Here is an 18,732-nt window from a genome sequence, read left to right as displayed (position 1 = left end):
CAAGCAATTTTTCAGGGGCAAGAGCGTGGCGCACAGCAGGGTGAGACGGGATCTGTCTTAGTGCTCTCCAGCTGAAATCAATCCTCGGGGCAGCGCCGCTCGGTTTGGCAAGCCAGCAAAAGTCCGGAGCAAGGGATGGTTGCCAGCGTGTTGCAGGACCACATCTGTCCCAGGGCATGGAGATAAGCTTGGCTCCAAGGAGAAGATGCTGCAGCACCTGCCCCAGGGATCCCCACACAGCCCTTCAACCCCTGCAGTTACAGAGACCGGCACAGCTCAGTACACAAATTAATCCAGCCAGGGAAGACGCTTGCTGGAGCAAAACTTTGTTTGGTTTTTGAGGATTAAAAACCAAACGTTGCTGGAAGTTTCCCAGTCAGCTACACAGCAAGCAGTGCAGTAACACCAAAGGAGGTCACGAGTTCTTCATTAAAAGGGTGAACTTAAGCGGTGACGAGCTGAGCGCTGGCGCCAGATCCTCTAAACTGCTACAGACCACTTCTTATGGGAGCTCCAGCAGATCAGCTCGGGCAAATGCCATTTATTTCAGGAACAAGGACAGCAACTGCAGAACCAGACAAGACCCAGTTTGGGAACCTATATAAATATATATATATTTCTTAATACTCACTAGGGTGCTAAACGACCCAATTCAACAAACGCACACGTGCCTTTTTTCCAGCAGCCAGGTGGATTTGTGGTCCTCCTTTAGCAAATCAAAAAGCAGGGTGGGTTGGTGGAGGGAGAAAGAAAGAGTTTTCAACTCGTATATTCCTCTCTTAAATGCCCTGAATCCCGAAACCCGCAGGCAGGACACTTGCTGGAGGTGGGTTAAGCCCAGGAGACTTCCCAGGAAGGCGGAGGCTGCAGGGGGCTGTCCGGGAAGGATGCTGGAGCATCCCCCTGCCCTCCCTGTGCCCCAGCCCAGCTTCAAAAGGCAGCACAGAAAAACCCAGCAGAAAGGAAAGGCGACGCGAGAGGCCATCCCTCCCGGTGCTCCCCTCACCCTGCTCTTGTTTTGGGGCAGCAGCTGCCTGCGCTGCATTGTGGTGGGGCTCAAAGGGGCAGAGGGGGCCCTTTCAGAGCTGAGGTCATGCATGGGGAGGGATTAGCACCGACCCGGGGCTCTCCTGAAAGCCCGCAGCCTTGCAGAGAAGACCCTCACAGAAGTTGTCCTTTGCCATTTGAACCTGGTCTCTCAGGAAGTCTTTGCAGGGGTCCAGGCTGGGTGATGCCAAGCCTCGGCCAGGCAGCCCTCAAGGCCAAAAACAGGCAAGAGAGGGATGCAAGACCCCCTGGGCAGCTCAGGGGGCTGCTACAGTCCCGCAGAGCATCCTGAGGCAAGCATCATCCTGCTCCATCCTGGCTCCATCCTCATCACCTGGCACAAGCACAAGCCAACATCCAACTCCACTCCATTTCCATGGCTGCTTTTGGCCCCAGCTGGGGGAAAATGCTCACGCAAAGCACCAAACACCCCCCAGGAGGCTGATGGTCCCGAGCTGTGAAGCCTACCCCCCAGTGTGTCACAAATTATATATAATTAGCTAGGAAGAGCAGCTTCGGTGATCAGAAACCTCCCGATGTGACCGGCACCGGGACCTCCTCCCAGCCCGGCTGCTGGAAGGAAAGTTCCCTCTCAGTATTTCCCTCTCCATCTGAAAAGGGTGTGGATTTAAGTCGCTTCATTTCCGACATCACTCCCAGCTCGGACTACTCCTTTTGATGATGCAAAGCTTTTGTCAATAAAAACTTGACAGCCTGGCAAGCAGGGAGAGAAGAGCTGTATTTCCCACTGGAGGAGGATATTTGTTTGCCAATTAGCCTTTTCCTGGAGAACAATAGTTCAATAAAAACCTTCCTTTATTTTTAATTCCCCTTTTTCTCCTCCTCCCCCCCTCCCCCCAGCCTCAAGCCCTGCTCCTTCAATGAATATTTGGGCAGTGACTTTGATTTATCATATGCAAAGCCTCACTGCTGAGCTTTCCATTTCACTGCTCCCCATTTCGGCAGTAATCCCCGGGGTGAGACGGGCTCCCTGAGCGTACAACCGAGGAGGAAGGCAGGCAAGTTTTTCCTCTCTTAAAGCCTCTTAATTAATTTGGCTTCGCAAACGGGAGTTTCCAAGTTGCTCGGCAGCAGCCGCTTCCAGTCCCTCAGCACAGCAACGTCTGCTGTGGGGCCACCACCACGGCAAGGCAATGAGGAGTCCCGATGGGCTAGTTTTGGGTTGTGTTTGGAGATTTTTAGGATTATCCATGCTTAAGGTGAGGCTACTGGAAGCACCGGTGTTCACGCAGCAAGCTGTGGCGTGTTGCAAGCTGGTTTTTTTCTCTTTCAAAATGGGAACTGGGTGGAGGCTGCTGTAAATAGGAGTCCCTCCTAACAGGGACCCTGATGGGCAGATATCATTAAACTTCAAGATATCATTAAACTTGTAGTTCAGAAAGCGCCCAAAGCAAAGAAAACATGTGTCAGATCTCCCAGCTGGCCTACCCATCTGCAATGCTGATCTCCCTTTAGAGCTTTTTAAATGCTGATGTTAATCCAGAGTGATTTTTCCCCCTAAAGTACAAGCCTGGGGTTGAGAATTCCTTGATAAATACGTCTGATGGCAGAAATGCCCCGCCGGCTGCTTCCCGTGGAGTACAACACTAATGCCCCCCCCCCGTACTTCAGCAGATGAACACCGAAAAGCGATACATGAGCTCTCATCAGGCACATGGCAATCCCAACTGCTCCCACCCAGCCTGGGAAAAAGCAGCAATTTTTATCACATTACACTAAAAGACTGTTTGCATTTAAACGTAATAAAGAAAAGCAGGTGAGCACAGCAGGCGAGACTAATGGGAAGGGTTGATTATATTTTTTTTTTTTTTATGTCAATGCAACACAGTGCAGCTTACGGCAAAAGCCCTGCTTTGACCAGGATGGAACCGCACCACCCCATGCCACAGGGCAGCGGGAGTCGGCTTTCCCAGGAGAGCTGCTCAAACCCACCACCTGCGATTCGGAGGATCCGGCTTAATGGAGGGACATGGTTTGAACTGCCTAACTATCCTGCCTCCCTCCGAAAGTCAGCCAACCCATTGCTGCCGGGGATGGACTGAAGAAAGGTCCTTCGCTGGCAGGAGCATCCAGAGGGAAACATCCGTCTGGTGAAGATCCCAAGAGGGTACATTTAAAAATCAATAGAGGCCATTTTAATGCTTGATCCAGGAAAGTATCACCATCAGCAGCATCAATACAAACCAAATTTAAATGCACTGAGTACAGGCACAGGATTTTTACTTTTTCTTTCGTGCATTGATTTAACCAAATCTGGTTTTCCCCAGACACTTCAAAATCCAAACAGGGCATCCATAGCATCCCTAATGCTTCAGGCACCCTGCCTGCCTCCATCTCTATATGCTGCTTCAAAAGCGAACCTCTGCACCCCACTGGAGCAAACGTTCCAGTGAGGAAACCCCCCTCTAAGGTGCAATATCGCAGCGATGGCAGCCACCTCCCTTACTGGGCTACATACAGAAGTGGATTTCTCTTCTTTGCAGGCTTTCACACTGCACCCGCCATGAATCGCAATACAGGCTTCCCATCCCTGCAGATATTTATACAATGATTTCCCTTTTCATTAGAAAAAAAAAAAAAAAAACCAAAAAAACCCCTTGCATTGCAAAGAACTGCTTGAAAAAGTGACCCAAGGGGATCCTGAGAGGCTCAGACACCCCGAGAGAAGAACTGTGTTTGAAGTTTTTAATTTCATCTCATCTGCTGCAGGAGGGCAGTCTGGGTGTTCATATATTTGGGCCTAGTCACACTCCAGACGCACCCACAAGCACAGACACACCTTCCCAGCGGCCACCACAAGCATGACATGGGCTCAAAAAGCCATGATGTCACCCATTTCTGTTGGGGTACAGTACCGCATTCTGCCCTCTTCCATCCACCAGCTCCCTCACACATGCCCACTGCTTTCTCCGCAGAGATGCTCCATGGTCCAACACCAGCACTTCGCTTGCCTGCCTGAGTCTTCGAACCAGTCCTCGATGCTCCTGGCCCTTTCCAAGCACTCAACTCCTTGCTTGAGGTTGGAGTCCACCACTCTGGCCAGCAAAATGAAAGTACTTCTCTCCATTGACACCAGACTGGTTTAACTCACAATCCGAAGCAAAAGAGAACTTTGCCTCTTTGAGGGTTCCCAAGTCCTGGTGGTGGCAGGGTCTTGCAGAGGTCTTTGCATCTGTCAGCTGGGCAAGGCTTCATGGTACCGCTGGTGATCAGTGCCTTCGTGACATTCCTTCAAAGCTCACCTCCTTTCCTAGCTTCAGGGCAATGTATTTGACTGACATCAGGTCCACTCAGCTCTCCTGTGAGAAAGCACATCCCCAACACCCCAGAACACCCCACATTCCTTTAGCAGCTTGGAAGCTGAAGCCCCTCTAGCAGTGGAAGTCATGACTGAGCTTCTTGCCAAGAGGAGCCACTCAGGCCTGGAGCTTTCAATTAATCAGCACACCAGATCCTTCAACACAGCCCAGGCAACACCATTGATAACGAAGTGGGGCCCAGCAGGTCTAACCGAGCTTGAAACCCAGTGAGATAAGCCTTATTCCTCGATTCATACTTCTTTATTTCCACCCTACGAAGGTCACAAGCTGGCCAAGCAAAGGCTTCAAGCAATGCGAGTCACGTTCATTGGGCATCTGAAGTGGCTCAGCAGAGCCCTGACAACAAAAAAGCAAAGCCAACCCAGCAGGGATGGTGCTTTCCAGCTCAGGGTCCGCAAGGACATCAGAGCACCTCTGCTCAGACACCCAAAGGTATCGCTGCCCTACACCTTGCCACAAGACAGAGGTCACCATGAGAAGAGGCTGGATAAGGCTCTTTTCTGCTTAGCTCTCAGCACAAGCACGCCCATCTCAAACCCTCCCTACAATGGAACAAGAATATACAGAACCTCCAACATCCAGAACCTCAAACGCTTCCCTACAATGGACAGCCTGAAGGTTTGCTGCCTAATTGCTGCACTAAACCTTGAAAAACATTTTCCTCCATGTCTAACCTCAGTAGTTCATTGCTCCAGATTAACCCTACAGTTTGGATGCCCTGAACACACACCAATGAAATAACTCAAAGAGAAAGCAACCCTGAGATAATTCACAGTACCATGACTGTCCACAGGGGAAGGAATTTAAATGGCTTTTGGATAAAAAAATCTTCACAGCATTTTCCAGCAGAAGACCTGTAACGCTGCAGCAAAAGCTTGGAGAAGCTGCACATTGGATTTAGGTACCTGAAAACTCCAGATTCATTTCACTATCGCAGGAGATTGCCACAGAAAGAGAAAACACCCTGAAATACTGTGTCCAGTTCTGGGCTCCCCAGTTCAAGAAAGATGAGGAACTCCTAGAAAGAGTCCAGAGGAGAGCAACTAGAATGATTAAGGGACTGGAGCATCTCCCCTACAAGGAAAGGCTGAGAGAGTTGGGCTTGTTCAGCCTGGAGAAGACTGAGAGGGACCTCATCAATACATACAAATATCTTAAGGATGGAAGTCAAGAGGACGGAGTCAGACTCTTTGCAGTAGTGCCCAGCAACAGGACAAGGGGCAATGGGCACAAACTGAAACATAAGAGGTTTCAGTTGAATATGAGGAAAACATTCTTTACTCTGAGGGTGACGGAGCACTGGAACAGGCTGCCCAGGGGGGTTGTGGAGTCTCCTTCTCTGGAGATATTCAAAGCCCGCCTGCATGAAGTCCTGTGTAACATGCTCTAGAAGAACCTGCTTGAGCAGGGGGGTTGGACTAGATGATCTCCCGAGGTCCCTTCCAACCCTTGCCATTCTGTGATTCTGTGATAACTCCTTCTACAGAAAAAAACCCAACACCTTAATAAAGATTTTTTTTTTTAGAGCTACCTGTCCCCATTGACTGCAACATGAGCTGTGAGAACAGGAGGAGGGGAGAAAAAGTATCTTCCAGGCAATCACCGGCATTTTTTGCTCATCTGAGCGTCTCATGGGGGGATCAGCCCATGCATCAACAGGAGCACTTGAAGCATGCTGGCGCTTTATAAATTCACTTTCAGTAGATTTACCAACACGTCATATGGAGAAGGAATGCGTGCTATGCAAATCCAGCCCCAGACTGCTCCCTGCCTAATCTAGCTTTAGATTCAAATGCTTATTACCATGGCGTCTAATCGGGTAATGCGTAATAGACAGGTTTAGTTTGGGCTCTCAATGCTTCAGCTGTGTTCTTACTAAGGCACCAAGTGGGGGGAAAAAAAGAAACAAAGAGGAAAAAAAAAACCCCAACTTTGCAAAGAATTCAAGCTCTGGTGGAAGCAGAGAACAAAAAGCAGGCGTGGAAAAAAGTATTGACACCTACCAGTAAAAGCCAGGCAGATAAGCAAACATTTGGCAGCTCACCAAGAACACAATGAATGTTAAGTCCTGTTTGCACCCCATCACATCCCTCCAGGGGAGTAGGTGGCTGGTCTTTCAGGGTCTCTCCCTTCCCCGGACCCTGTCAGACAGAAGAGGATGCAGGGATCTCCACACCCCCAGGTAGGACCCATCCACCAGCAGCTAGCTCCCAGCAGCACCGAGCACAGCTGGTCACACTGTAACCTCCAGATTACCTTATGGATGCTCTGGGTACCCACGCCAGGACCTCCAGAGCCTGGGTAACACGTGCCAACCAGGAGCTGTTTGCTGGTTTGGGGAGGAAGGTGTTCCCTTACTGCATCAGGGTCTGCAGCAGGACATGGGGACCATGGGAACGTCATTCCTGGAGGCCAGCAACTCCCTGTTTGCTGGCACCAACCACACAGCAGGGCTCACACTACAGCCAAGGTCGTCTCTGCCCTCACCTGCACCAGGTAAGGTGATGCATTTAACTTCCGAGTTTGTCAAATACAGTTGGGTCTGTCCAAGCCATATGTCACCCCTGGTACCTCCAGGATACAACCCAGCTGCCAACCTCTTACCTCCACCATGCAGCTACAACTCAGCCACTGTGCCCCAGAAATAACCCAGGGGCAGGGACACAGGCCCCACCACTCAGGCTTGACAGGTTCTCCTCTCTGTCTGCTGATAATCTGCCACGCTAAGCTTTCCTGCGATGGAAGATGGTTAGGTTTTCAACACCATCATCCAGCTCCCGCCTTCAGGATGGCAAATCCCAGCAGCTTGTCCTCCCCTGCCTCTGCAATGCCAAATGGCACACAGACCTGCCACCAGCTCCAGGGTCAAGACATGCCAATGTTGCTACCAGCTTCTGAAGACCCTAAAAGACAGCATTAACCCTGCTACGCTACAGAAACTACACTTGGTGGGATAAGCAGTACTAGGAATACCAACACTAACAAAGAGGAGATTTTCTCTCCGTGAACCTAAGCAATATGAGCCACATTTATATTAAGGCTGCAGGATGAACTTACACTTATTAGACATCAGGGAATTCACATCGGCGAACATCCCCCCTACAACACTCGCATGTCAGTGCAGAGTCCTGCAGCGTGGGCTCTCTGGTGTCTCGTAACGTGGTAAATCCAACTAAAGCACTCTTTATGGCTTGGATGTTCATAACATTTACGTGTATTCCCCGGTGCCTAGTGCAGACTGAGTTTTCATTGCATCCTTTCCACTAATAAAAAACCTCCACAACACCCTTCTAACCTGATGCCTGTTTTGACAAAACCTGCAGCAGCTCCACATATTTGAGACGAAAATCAACCTAGAAGAGAGGACAAAACCAGCCAATGGACTTGTCAGTGACAGGGGAGGAGGAGCAGATGGACACACCAATTTTAAAGTTTCCTTTCATGAGGAAATGAAGCTAAAATCATACGTTAACTTTCAACGATGCACGTTATTACAGAGGAAAGCGAGGCGGCTGATACTCTGCCTCTCAGGCACATGTGCTCTGTGCTTCATTGTTTACCAAATGAATATTCAAATGCTTTGAAAGGAGCAGGAAAACAAACCCAAAGAAACCAGAGGTTGCAGCTCGCAGGGTTTTCATAAGCCTGTTCAAAGACCAAGCCAGATTTACCAGCGCCTGCGTCGCTGCCCGGCTGCGTGGGCCAGGCTCTCCCTCCAGCTCTGCACCTCCCCAGCTCACGGCAGTGCCTGGAGCTGGTCTGGGGCACTTTTTTCCTTTTTCCTGTAGCCAAATGACAGCAGAGATGGTTAAACGAGGTGGAAAGGCCCCCTTTCTCAAGCAGCCCAGCCCACCATGCAGAGGGAAGAAATGCTTTGCAAGAATCCCCACCTGAGGCCATGGATGGAGACGCTAGTGGGGGAGTCCTTCCCAGCACTGAAGGAGCCACTCAAATAGTATTTACCTGGCCACAAGGACTAAACGCCCCAGAAAAGTCAAAAAAAAGAGTTTGACATTCCCGTATTTAGAGCCACTACTGCTTCTGGAGCTCTGTGTACAACAGTCTCTGGGACAGGGTCATTCCCAGTGATGACCATGAGGAGGTTCCAGTGAAAAGGCCCTTCATCCCACCATGGCACAGGGACTCATTGATAGTTCACACACACTTCCTTCCAAGGGAAAACAATATTTCAAAGCCTCAGAAGCTGCATTTCTGGAGCTGTGGATAACACACATGCAAAGAGCATGGTTCGCTTATGATAACCCAGGATGGCAACCGCTTGAGATGTAAAAATAATTTAATGAATAAGTATATTTAGATTTATAACCCCACAGCAGCTTTATTTATAGGGATGCCAATCACTTTTACACAGATATAAAATTGGCTGGCAGAATGCCTTAGACTATATCCAGAAACCCATCTGTAACAAATCTAAGCCGTGATATCTCTGCATACGTTTGGCCAAACAATAACGTTAATGCCAGCCATCTTGACTTTAAACGTACAGATGGACCGCCGGGGGTGGGGGGGGGTTTCGCCAAGCCTGCCACATGGCCAAAGATGGATGAATTTTGCTATCACCTACTATAAACTGGTTGGGGAAAAGACCAGATGAAGGAACACCAGTCACCGTCTGGGCTGTGTGGATGCTAACACCAACGCAACGCTGGCTGGAGAGCAAGCCAGCATTCAGCTGGCTGCAGGTGAACCTCTTTCAAAACCTTTCATCACTGAAATGGGGATAAAAAAAGCAAGGAAAAAAGACCCACTGGAGCTCTGCAGCACCTTTAAAAGGTGAGGGGATTAAGCTAGGGCTCTTGCATATAGCTTTTTCGATCCATCGTTTGAGACACAAAGCTGGAAGATGCAGGAGAAATTAATTGAAAATCATTGCTTGGCTCTTGATCTCAAAGCAGACGAGGATTTCTAGTGAGTCTTCTTCTCTGCCACCACCGCCCAGGATCTTGCAGCTTTATCTAAACCTGCAGATGGCGAGGGGAGAGGTTGCTGTTGATTTCCATGGGGCTGGAATTGCAGCATCCCAAAACACCCTGTGTTGCTGCGTTGGGCCTGGGGGCTTTCTATTGCTGCACCTCCAGCTCAAGCAGGGACCACCTGGGGAACTGAAAGGTTGCATCTAAATCACAAGGAACAAAGAAAAAACTGCTCTTCAGCCCAGTGGGGCTTCTGGGGCCTGGTTCTCTCAGAAATGGGGCAAACCAGGGATGGCTCCACATCAAATACAGACTATGGGTAAATGCATCTCATCCATGACAGTTGCAGTATTTTGGCAAATGCCAAGGCAGAAAAGGTTACTCTGGAATATTACTTTGAATAGCTCTGGGAACAAACCCAGCATTCATTTTCAACACTTATTCAGCAAACGATTTGAATAAACGGCGGGAGGCTTGCACACACATGCTGACAGCACTATTTGGTAGATTTTTTTGCCCCTGCTCCTTAGATAGTTTATGAGAAAACAACTCCCAGCAAACACGATCGCCTTCCAGTTTGATGCATGGATTCAACTGACCCTGCCTTGGGCACAAGGTAACCTCTCAAGATCCCTTCCAGACCAATTTTAATACCATTTTACACTACAAACTGTCTAGGCACTGGCATTTGCTCTGATTCATCCCTGGAAATAAGCATGTCTAAAAGAGTCATTGATGGAAAGAAAAAAAGAGAAACCCAAAAGCAGTTCCCTCTCTCAAGGACAACACAAAGGAAGACAACCAGACGCAGAGCTATGACATCCTCGATCCAAATGTTTTCCAAAACATTTCCAAATGTTTTCCAAAGCTTCCAGCTGAAGCTTTCACAGCTAGGCTGCGACTCCACCAAAGCCTCGGGCTACGGTTGCAGCCTGCACCGTTATTTGAGTGTGGCATTGCAGTGCATTGCAGCGCGCGCCGAGGAGGTGGTTGGGATGACTTTTCTGATGACACACCTGCCAAAACACAGCCAAGACCCTTGTGCAGAAAACACAGCATTTGGAAGAAAAACTGCCTCTGCTTTCGCAATGGGGCTTCTTCCAATGTGACGGGGCTTGATGGCTACATGGGCTTTTAGGAAGAGAGAACGAGTAAATGCACATGGCTAGTTGTCCTCACTTTCACAGCATGCTTTTGAGTTTATTCCAAGCACCTTAGGAAATCACTCTTCTGCCTCTAATCCCTTGGAATTATGGAAAACAATAAAATAAAATAGAAAATTAAATAGTAAAAAAAAAATATTTAAAAAAACCACTTACGGAAAGTGAAGAGAAAAAAACATACATGTTCTATACTTCAGCAAGAAATTCTGAAGTTCTGTCCAAACACCAATGAATATGGACATTTATGGTTACTACACAGACAAAACTGAGACTGTGGTGCGAGATGCTGGTCTGAGCAGCTGACCCCAACCCCAACAGCCAAAGGGCGAGCAGCAAGGTCTCAGCAGTGCTCAGATGCAAGAACCAACTGCTCTGGGGGCTGGGGGGCTGGCACATGGCAGGTCCCCATCCCCAGCCTCCTCACCCCGCTGCTGACACAACAGCTTCCACCCATGCCAATGGCCTCGTCAGAAATGGCAGTGCCTGTAAAGCAGAGTCTCGGAGGTCCTTCAAAGTCTAAAGCTGATCTCCACCTCTTTCAACTTGCTTCTGGACACAATCAAAATCCAGAGCAGGCTCCTTGCCGAAGAAGCCTTCCTATTAACTGTACGTGGGTTTTTGATTAGACCTTTTGTAGAGTTGAAAAAAAAAAAAAAGCCTTGCTTGAGGATGATAAAGTCTAGACACTACAATATATTTTCCAGCTGATCCAGCAAACCTAAAAAGCCCTCCCTTGATCTTGGACTGCCACGATCAAAGCCATTATTCCATTCGGAGCCCTTCTGAAACTTTAGCTTTCAAATGTGCAAGTTATTTTTAAAATCTAAACCAGGCCAAGCCTCTTGTTTAGAGTTTTATGAGGAAAATGGGGTGTGCTCCTCACAAACCTTCCCCTACCACGTCTGGAAGTGGCTGGTGGGCACATGGCAGAGGGCGAGAGCTGGGAAGCCACCCCATGACTGGGGGCACCTCAGTGGTTCCCAGTAGCCATGGTCTGCTTGTGTAGGGGGACACAGCCCGTCCCCAAAGGGTGGCTATGGTGTGGGGGAATATTACCCATCCTTGACCGAGATGAATTTTTTTGGAGAGCAAACATCTTTTGCATCCCCATCCTCAGGATTTGTGTCTACCTTTGGCATCCTCTGTCACAGGGGTGGGTTATTGTGGGGCCCAAGAAGAGGAAACAGCTTGAAATACTTTCATTTTCTACAGGAATTAAATAAAATGAAGTGTTAAGATTTTCCTTTACCAGGTAGCAGGATGCCCAAGAGCCCAAGGAACATCCAGTTCCACACTAAGGGACACCTGGGGAAATAAGGTATTCCAGGGGAAAAAAAAAAAAAAAAAAACCAAACAAACCAAACTAGCCCAAACCCCACCATTCTCCAGTCTCTTGGAGGAATGTTTCAGGTGGCCAAAAGGAAAGAGGAAACACGCAGCCCTGGCAAAAGCATAGGAAAGCCAAAGGAGCATCAGCTCTGCCTTAAGTGGGATGCTCAAAGAGAGGTGATGGAAGACCAGCCAGCTCATCCCAGACCAGTTGGTGCTGCGTGGTGAGCACCAAACCTCCTGGTGTGCAGTGGCCTCCATGGGAGAGGGGACCCATGGTCAGTCCTGATCACCGAGGCTCGCAGCACCCAGACTGGGAGAAGTCAAGGGACAGGTGGTCTGGAGTGATGAGGAGCCTGGGGAGAACTGGAAAGGCTTTTTGAAAGCATGTGGCCACCAACCTGCACCTCCCATGTCCCAGGGTGGACTTCTAACAAGGGGAAGTTCTTCAAAGAGAGATGGGGACAGGACATGACTCCTGCCACAGAAAGGAGAAGAGAGAAACATGGAGCATTCACTGGCTCCAAAGCTATTTAAAAGCCAAATATAGCTCCCTAGTGAATGCTCCATTTAATTAAGCAGCTTCTAAAGCACTGGGCAAACAAGCCACATCATCTCCTTTTCCTCCCAGCATCCACTTCCACAACGCTGCCCACCTCCCTTCCCCTCTGTGTTTTCACCCTCTTCAACTCCCAGCAGCTCTGTTCCTCCTCCCCACCTCTCCCTCTGCCCAAACCAAGCTGGTGTGCAAAGGCTGAGCGAAGCAGTCAGGCTCACACCAGCAGGATGGGGATTAGAGACCCACCACCCCCTCCAGCAGCCCTTGCTGCGGCTGGAGGGGTCGTGCCGGGCAGAAGCAATCACCACACTGCACATCACACATCCCCAGTGCTTCAGGAGGTGTCAGCTGAATCTCCACCAGCTTTCCAGGTGGGTAAACATCAAGGAGAAAATCAGGTTGACAGCCTTCCTTAAGAATATTTCCATCACATTGGACTTTTCCCACCCCCATGTACACCGGAGCAGAAAGAGTAAGGGCCACCAGCAACCCAGTGCTGGCTGTGCCAGCTGCCACGTCAGTCCCAGAGGATTTGCTGGCATCTCCCCAAAATGTTGCTCAGGATCTGGGTGAGGCAGACAGGACATGGGAAACCTGCCAGAATGCCATGGTTCATCTTTACTCTCCCCAACAAATGCAGAGAGAAGATGGACTTCAACCCTAGCCCCCAATGCAAGCACGTTTCACTAGGTCTACTGAAGCCACCAAAGCCCTGCAGATCCCGATGGTCCCACCTTGCCCTTGCCCTGCCCGTTCCCTCCAACAAGCTTCTCCCAGAGAAGGAGAGCAAAGCCCCGCTGCGCATCCATAATCCCCAAGAAAGGCTAACACAAAGTTACTGACCTCAAAAATTTTATGGTCCCGATCACACGGGTGAGCAGAGGAGCTGATGGAGACGGCTGCTTCTGGATTTAAAGGATCTAAACCCATCACAGAAGCAGCGTTCACCTCGATCCCTCGCCCCCAGAGTTTGCATGCTGGACACAACAAATGAGGCGGTGAGGGCGGCTGATGAGCCAGCATCCCAGCACCCGACCCTTGCCAACCCTACCACCCCAGCTCGGGAAGAAAGGGAAGCCAAGGGGAAAAAAAGCACATTGTCCAGCCTCACGCTGCCATCAGCGCAGCAGCCGCCCTCAGCTGCTCTCGGTGATAAATATTGAAAGGAAAATACCATGCGATTCACCTAGGTGCCGACCACGAACCAGGGGCGGGTTCAGCACCACATCTGTCCCATCGCAAGGCTTTCCAGCCATCCCATCCTCTTCTGCCGTGTTTTTTTTCTATGTCTCTCTCATCTCCCATGTTAAAGAGATGGGAAATGTGTGCATCACTGGTCCCCCTTGCCAAACCAAACACGCAAATGCAGGCTGAAAACCACAGGATTTCCAATCCTGGCAAATGTACAGCAGTAACTTCATTCCAGGCAGAACCTGTGATTTTTATAAGGGATACCACCGGGTTAAGGAGTCAAAGGCATAACTGTACAAGCGAAAGCAAAAGCCCTTTCTTTCTGTAAAGCCTTTTTTTTTTTTTTTTCTCCCCCTCCTGAAATGACAAGGAGTAACACAGCTTTTGCCAGTTTAGTGGGGTATACATGAAGGCTGGGCTAAAAGCAACCTCATTAAACCGGCTGGGTCGTTAAGCGCCAATCCAAACACGCAGTCCTCAGGCCAGGAACCAAAGGCAGCTCGCAATTAAAGCCATGACAATCAGGAAAAATCCTTACAAGCCCGCCCCCCAAGCAGAATCCAGCGACACCATCCCCACCCTCCCTTCTTTTTTTATTTACTTACATAAGCAGCATGACAGGTAACTTGGAGGAAATCAGATGCTTAATGATTAAGCGACACTCAGGCAGCCCTCTGGAAGATAAATACGCCCTTTGGAAACGCTGCAACAAAAACACAAGGTATAAACAGACAGTAACTAATTATTCTGATTAAATCTTGGAAGACCTGAAATACCCGACTGCAGCAGAACAAAGCCGGTGTGTGCCGGGGCTGCTCGCAAAAGTCAGTCACACCCTTTTTTAAAAGAATTCACCCAAATAAACCTAAGTGCTTCTGGGTTGTTTTTGTTTGCCTGCGTGTTTCTTAAGGTCTAGGCTGATAGGAAACCTCCACCGTACCCCGGAGGGATCCCGTCGCCTTCAGCTAAAATTAGACTTCAAGGAAAGCGGGCGAAGGCGAGCGTCTCCAACCTGCGCCGGCACGGCGAGGCTCCCACTGCGCGCTTCAGGAGCCACGCGTCGGGGTTTTTCCTCCCTTCCCATCAAAACCAAAAAGAAAGGGGTTTTTTGGATTAAAAGAAATGAAGGAAAAGAAAGATATAAGGCTCGACCCAGCGGTGAGAGGAACCAGCAAAGCCCACCAGCAGCTCACCCACCATCAATTAAAAGAAATGAAGGAAAAGAAAGATATAAGGCGTGGTCCGAGGGAGAAGGGAGGGGGCAGCCGGTCTATCCCGCCACCGGGCTTGGAGGGACCCGAGTGGGGATGGGGATGTAGGGAGGTGAGGATGCAGCTGAGCTACAGGGACAGGACGGGATGCAATGGGATGCTCGACCCAGCGGTGAGAGGAACCGGCAAAGCCCACCAGCAGCTCACCCACCATCATGGATGCAGAGCAAGGCACCCAATTTATTATGGTCCATGCCACCAGTGCTGGGAGCCTCCGTTAGAGCAGACAGCGTGCGGAGCAAGACAAGGGGATGTGCTCAGGAGACATTCCCCTGCTCTCCTTGCCTTGGAGGAAAAGGATGGTTTTCCTCCTCCCCTTCTCTCTGCCCCTACCCCACCACATTAAATGCCAGCAGAGCTCAGGGGAATATTTAATCTCAAACCTCAGTAATCAATCAGTTCACCCTCACGCATGAGAAAAGAGAGTCACAGCAGTAAGCACCAAATCCCATTTCTACCCAGCAATACAACGTTTTAATTACATACATAAAATTTCCCTTTTAACATAAATCCTGAACAGATCCAGGCAGCCCCCGGGTTGTGGGTGGGGAAGGACATGGTGCTGGGGAAGAACATTGGGATGAGGGTGGGGGAAAAGGGAGGAGAAACCATCCTGGCAATTATTTAAAATGACAACTTTATACGGCTGCTGTTTGGCACGATGATGCTTTGACCCAGCGGACGGGCAGCAGCATGGCAAGCAGCAAGTCCACATCCAGCCCTGCCACCAGAAGCTGCACTGGTTTCATCCCAACATGCTGGCAAGCGTGTGAGAAAACAGGGACAGAAAATGCAAGATGGGCACATGTGAAAAGGCTTGGGCCAGGCTGTGATACAAATAACGGCATCGGAGCCTCCCTACCGGGGCTGTGAGACTTAACACCAAAGCCTGTTCACATCAGAGGGAACCTTTCTAGCTGGGTTTGAGCAGGTTTGGGATAGTTCCCTGTAAACACTTGCTTTTTTCCAAGTGCAAGCACAGCCAGACCAGCAGGACCATCAGATGGCTTCCAGCCCAACAGGTAGGCAGCTGGGAGCAACATCTCTTCTTTACCCAACCACACCAGTCCCAGTGGCATAGCTCACAAACAGCTATGTTAAAATACTTCTTTTTTTTTTTTTTAAATATAAACACATGCACGGACATTTCTCATATATAGGAACAAAAGAGGGGACACCCTGCTGAAACCCCGGGTGCAGCTCAACTGCTCTCTGAAGCGGTGAAGGAAATGAGAAGCAGAGGCCAGGCACACACCCACTTGCCATGGTGGGGTTTGGCTCTGAAAATGTTTCTGGATTTCCCAGAGAAGTGGAGGGGTCCCTGGATGCTCAGCTGGGCAGGCGAGCCAGGCTCTGGGTACCCATGAGGACAGCTGACTCCAATCCATGTTTCACCAGCTCAGAGGTCCCCAAAACACCCGTCTTGCCCCAAGAACAAGGCAGAAACCACCTCCCACACACAAGAGCAGCCTTGCACCCCTCAGCACAAACAAAACACCCCAAACCCACAGCGTGAGGCAGAAAGCAAGGTCCCCTCCCAGGAGATGACCCCACTCATGACCACTGCTCCAGCCCCAGCAGACCACAGTGCTCGGACAAAGCAAGGGAAACAGGCTCGGGATTGGGCATCTTGGGGTTACCTTTGACAGGGATGGGGTTTTGTACCCTCTTTTTTGAGGCAGAGCCCATGGCAGGCTTCTTTAACACACGCGCATTGCTTTCAAAGATGCACACTCCTTGGCTCACAGTTTTTGGAAGGAGAGGTGGCATGGGGCAACAGGAATTTTTCAATTCCTCTCAACAGGAAACATCACACAGAGATCTGCAAGGGAAGCCCACCTGTAACAGAGATTTCTGCACCATGGTCTCCTTCCAAAGGCCAATGGCCCCTCCCCTCTGTTAATTTTTGTCTTCATTTTCCCCAAGACCTGTAATATCAGGAATTGCTTGGCACAAGGGACAAATTCCTCAAGCTCCACATGCATACCTAGAGGAACTATTGCACTTACACCCTCCCTAACCTCTTTAGCCCACGTTGGGAGATGCACAACTAAGAGGAACTGGGCACCACCAGCCACATGCAGCGTGATCCTGGAGGATCCAGCCATATCCCCATCCTCTTCCAAAGAGCAGGGCTTAGCAGTGTGATTCAGGACAGCAATACTCGGGGCAGTATCTAGAGCAAATTAAACCTCCCAGGCACAGCAGCAAGCACGGAGTTATTGATTCATGGAAAACGTCCTTATATATTACTTCATTCAGATCAACAGGACAAGACAAAACAAGGGCTATACTCGGCAGCGAGAGGCTGCAGCGCTAGCATTTCAGTCCCGTACTCCAGAAGAAACCACTCTTCTGGAGCAGACACTTCCAATAGGGCTTCACAGAGGCCAGCGTGGATCTGTGCGACGTCTCACCCAGTCCCCACCTCTCTGCCCCATGGCAGGCAGACCTGAAGGATGATTTTTGCAAGCCAGGAGGTAAAAATGCTGCTTGACATCTGCTTCGCATTCCCAGGAGCTCCATCCACACCTGCTTGTTGGCTTGTGTAGGGCTGCCGCCACCAGGCAGGGTGGGATGCAGGGTCTGGATGCAGAGGCTGCTGCTGCCAATGGCATCCCCTATCCCACTCATAGGAACGGGGCTGCCTGCCTGGGGGCAGGGAGGCGGGGACCCGGTGAGATGTGGCCCCATTACAAGTGTCTGCTCCAAAAGAAGTGATTTCTCATGGAGTACGGGACTCCCAAGCATTGCAGCCTGTTAATCTTATCCACTTCTCTTGATGCCGAGGGCTGAACGCACATTTGTCAAGCTCAAACTCCCTCCTGGCGCTGCCAGTGGTCCTGACCCAGGATGTCAAGATGATGCTGAGGCCATTTTCTGCGAGTGTTTGTTTTAGTGCTTAAATGCAGCTCAAAAATATATAAATATACAGATGTACCTGTGCCTTGCTCTGGATAGCACGCATCGGGCTTTGGCTTCCAGATGCAGGCTGTTTGCTAGACCAAAGAACCACTGGATGCCCTCTGCTGCCCCCCAACAAAGCGATATACGCTTATGTTTTTTAGCTTCTTGATGAAAAGGAAAGAAGAGCGCTCCTGTTCCCCTAGAATGAAGCATTTCCCCAGCTTTTATGCATGTGTGGCACTTCCCTGCGCCCTCATCAGTCAAACCAGACCCGTCAAATGCCGAGGGCAGGGCCAAGCGCTGCCCCTCCACCGTGGGCTCAGCAGCAGCCCCACTCCCAAACTGCCTTTGGCAGGAATGGTTGCAGCTGATCATGGCTTGAACCACTTTCTATGGGTCCAGATCATCTCCTGGGATCACTTCCCAGCATCCCTATCTTCAGATCATCTCCTAGTTTTTAAAATCGGTGCCAATTTGAGACCTACTTTAAAAAAAAACCCATCAGCGAAGACGCTGAGTCACGTTGGATGCCTCCAGGATGGTACCTGCGGAGCTCTTCTAGGAACGCCTCCACCTCATGCAAACTCCCCCACTGGTAACATTAAAACTACAATTATCTCTGCAGATTAATAAGGGGTACCACATGTCTGGCAGCAATCTGAGGCAGGGACTCCCAGCAGTGATGAGTTCAAGTTATCAGGGTGCACAGGCATACACAGCTGTGTTTGCGGTCCCCACGGCTCGCAGTCACCCACGCCCCGCCACACTGCCGCACCCGTTCCCCAAAACACACCCCATCCTCCTGGCACCGATTAGTATTTTGATAAACAAACATGTCTCGTCACATCTATTCACTTATCATAGAATCATAGAATGTTTTGGGTGGGAAGGGACCCCTAGGGGTCATCTAGTCCAACCCCCCTGCAGGGAGCAGGGACACCTTTAACCAGATCAGGTTGCTCACAGCCCCGTCCAACCTGCTTGAATGTT

At 50.0% G+C, this 18,732-nt stretch overlaps 1 protein-coding gene across 1 annotated transcript in view; it reads right to left on the bottom strand.

Annotated features, from left to right (window-relative positions):
* DAAM1 (dishevelled associated activator of morphogenesis 1) overlaps positions 1 to 14,241 on the bottom strand; it is an 81,692-nt gene extending 67,451 nt beyond the window's left edge. Inside the window, 1 exon segment of the mRNA XM_035888667.1 lies at positions 14,170 to 14,241. The gene's annotated coding sequence lies outside the window, so the exon portion shown is untranslated.
* Between the last annotated feature and the right edge of the window lie 4,491 nt (positions 14,242 to 18,732).

Source organism: Egretta garzetta, unplaced genomic scaffold (assembly GCF_000687185.1).
Source record: "Egretta garzetta isolate BGI_Z169 unplaced genomic scaffold, ASM68718v1 scaffold311, whole genome shotgun sequence".
NCBI lineage: Eukaryota > Metazoa > Chordata > Aves > Pelecaniformes > Ardeidae > Egretta > Egretta garzetta.
Note: the sequence above shows the minus strand (reverse complement) of the source record. Positions and strands in the feature narration are given on the sequence as shown.